The following is a 3,723-nucleotide window of genomic DNA, read 5'->3' as shown; positions in this document are numbered from 1 at the left end:
GCCGGGCTCCGCTCGCCGCCTCCGAGGGGCCGCGGCTGCCCGGACCCTCCCCCCGCCCGCCCCGCCCGCGCTGGCGGCCGCCGCCGCCCCCTCTCCGCAGCCGGCCCCGCGGAGAGCCGCGCAGAGCGGGGCTCGGCAGCCCGCGACAATGGCCCGGCGGCGTCCAGCAGCTCTTCAGCGCGGCCCGAGCGCAGCCGCGGTGACAGCGGCGCCCCTGCCAGCTGCCACCATGGGCGCAGGGGCCCTGAACGCCGCTGAATGTTCACGGTGTTTGTGCTGGGGCGGGATAAAGGCCAGTCAGACATAGCACCTCACTTACCAACATTTTAGTCACTGTGTCTTTCACTTACACAGCTCGGTTGTCTGAAATGTGTCATGAGAAAAATGCTGACATGACCGTTCGTGCCCTGGGAATCCATTTGTGCACTCTTTGGGAGCACTGTACAGCACAGAGCCATGGGAAACACGCCCATCGTAGAGAGAACAGGTAGTGCCGATACTTGCCATTTGCTAAGTTCAGTGCTGTGATTTATGTCAAATTATTTATTTTACATTTTTGAGCTGTCGTGTTAAAAAACAGAAGCAAACTTACGCTGACAAAATTAAATATGATAAATAGATGTAGTCTTTCACCGACTAGAAAATGTAATGGTCATGACTGTTCCTCTTGACATTCTTCTGCTATCATCCACATCCTAAACCACCTCAACTTTACATTTCCATTAATGATTTCTTAATAAATTAAAAATTCTCCTCTAACAAAATAATGATGAAGGTACTAATATACGTCTCACTCTATAGTTTAAGCTGCATCTACCCCACTGTGTACACTGATCTCTCTTGCAAGACGTCTCCCACAGCAGGAATGCTCTGGCTTAAGCCTGAATAGAAACTGATGTTGGCTTGCCTTAATGCGCCAATCTGCAAAATGCAGAAACGCAGGTGCTGATTAATGAGGCATTGAGCCATTCCTGCTGCAGAAGTGGGAACCTGTGGGAGGTGGGCAGGGCACACTGCCAGCATCTCTAACTGTTTGCAGCCAGCTTGGTGCAATCCATTGCTGGGCATGAACCAACGACCAGGTGTTTGTGTAAACATCGGAACTACTGAAGTTTGCTCTCCTGTGGACTTGTGTCTTATGATTGACCAGTTTTTGAATTGATTTTTGTTACCAAAATTTTATGAGATGTCCTCAGACAAATGAAGAAGGGGATCCCATTCCTGCTTCCAATCTCCTTCCATTTCAAAAACAGATGGACAAATAAAGACAGCAGTACTATATGAACACAACATCAACAAAATCATCTAACTTCTTAGTGAAATTAAGATTAAAACTTCATGTTTTACTTTGATGTCATATCATTCTTGATATAAATGAATATTTCAACCTATTTTCTACCACATCTGCAATTTTTAGTGAATCAGAATAGCCACTAAGTCCTAAGAACTCCATGGTAGGATCATAAACTACTTTTAAGATCACATAAACCATAAAAATTCCAAGAGAATTTTTTCTTCATTAATTCACCTTCCAAAGAACATCCCTCACTTTTTGCTTAATACAGTATCAGTGACTTTGAAGTTTCTTTACGTATACCCTTTTCTCTTTTAAGTTGTAACAGCTGTGACACCAGTACTCCATTTGGACATGCAGTGGACTTCTGGGGTGACAGAGGACCTGCAGTGGCAGTAAAGGCATGAATGGTTGTCCTCAGGCCTGCAGCCACTGGCAAGGACTCTTTCCTCTCATGGTTAAGAAGCAAAGGCCAAACGCTCTGAATAACAACTCTGGCAGATTTAGCTGCTGTGTTTTAAAATGTGATTTTTCTCAACTGCCTGAGGTCATGATCATTCTAGGAGAGCACAACAATGAATGTAGGTATTCTTCTAACATGCTGGCCTGTGACCTGGAGTCTCCACTGTAAGAGTGTAGTAATACCTAACAGCAGAGTAAAATAGACACTTGAGAGTGGTAATGTCTTAAACTGAATGGGTAACTCTGCCAAGGACCACTTATCAGAGCTCTAAGCCTCAAAACCACCTAATCGCCATTATGCACTTACAGGTTAGGAAGCATGTAGAAGACAAACCAGACTCTTCCCAAGCCTCTGTATCTGGCCTGTGTAGCATACAGCCTACCAAAGAATTCCTCTGGCCCAGCGTGCTGCGTGGGTGAAAAAAAACTAGTTTGTCTTGCCTCGCTGCTGTCTTCTTGGCCTGAGATCAGCACGTTGTTGAGCACGCAACAGATCGTGACCAGAGGCAACGGCCTCTTTCAACAGTCCCGTAACACAGGCTGGGTTGAGAGCTGCTGACTGTAAAGGTGAGAATGGTGATGCACTGAGGATTCCTGACTGGCAACTGCTCTCCACATGAGCATACAGCAGGGTACCTCTCACGCTTTTGACAAAGGAAATTTGCAAAGAACTAGCTATGGGGAAGCATGAAGGCGTTGCAGTAGAAGGGAGACCTGGAGACACAGTTAGATATGGCTACCATATCCTAGTTGTCTTAGATTGGTTGTCTGTCCTCTTTTCCAACCAGAATTGTTTTCCAGGGAGATTCTGAGAACTGTGTATGTTTAGGATTCTTGGTATCTAATAATCTCATCATGTTATTGCATACACGCAATAACAGTCCCAACCTTGGATGTCCCATGTCCAGCAATCCCAGAGACCTCAGAGCAAACACCATAGGCCCATATTCTATAGGCAGTGTAATGCCAACAAAACTAAGGGAGTGCTCTACCACTCCTACAGTGCACTGCATGAACAGACCACACAATTACTTTGAGCATTTCCACACAAAGACTTTGAGCAAGTCTTAAAAGTATAAGGCTTACTGTACTTGCATGATGCAACTGGAGCACCTTTTTCTGCATCAGAGTAGCCAAAGGGTGGGATAAAGAGTCACCAGAGCAGTATCACAGCCAACTGGCTGCTGTACAGTGGCCACAATCTGGCTTTCACAATGAATACATCTCTTCATCCCTCCCTTGTGATGTGCAGCCATCATCTTCCAGCTGCTGCAAACCAAAGTTGCCCCTGCTAAACAGCAACTGCCTAGAGCTTTCCTTGGAAACAGCTGCAGCTTCTGAAGTGAAGCTTCAGAACAGAAGGGAAGTACTGGCAATGGGCCTGCTAAGGTGAGCTGCACAACAGAGATTTAGCAATACAAGGCAAAAAATAACGTGTATTTCATATCAACACATATGCATAGCAAAGGTAGGTTTCACAGTACCATTTGATGGGGAGGTTTCACAGTAGCATTTGCAGGCAGCAGCATAATTCGGTTGGCTTCTGCTGAATCAACTTATTGGTACTGTGTAAGAGAAAAATAGGACTGTGCTTTTTATCTATGCTTTAATTACAATAAAGCTTCTGATTATATTGATGATTTTCAACTTCATGCCAATTAGACCTATGAATTCCATAAATGAAGAGCAAATTTGGATCAAATGGATGGGATTTGTTACAACAGGGCAGTAATTGGAAGGCAGCCCAAGATAAGTAGTCAAAGTCTGCAGTAATCTATCCTCAGCTGAGTTGTACACCTGTTCCGTACCCTTCTCCTTCTGGAATTACTTTCAGAGTGGCACTTCAAGTATGGTAAAAATTTGTTGTCAGATGACTGCTCCCACTAAAATCTGCAAGAGGGATGTGACCATAAAAGAAAAATACACAGTAACCTTTCCAAAGTATGCCTGTAATTTCAGAATCGTGC

The sequence above is a fragment of the Fringilla coelebs genome (genome assembly GCF_963513975.1).
Source record: "Fringilla coelebs genome assembly, chromosome: 9".
Classification (NCBI taxonomy): Eukaryota; Metazoa; Chordata; class Aves; order Passeriformes; family Fringillidae; genus Fringilla; species Fringilla coelebs.
This window is presented reverse-complemented; position numbering follows the sequence as displayed.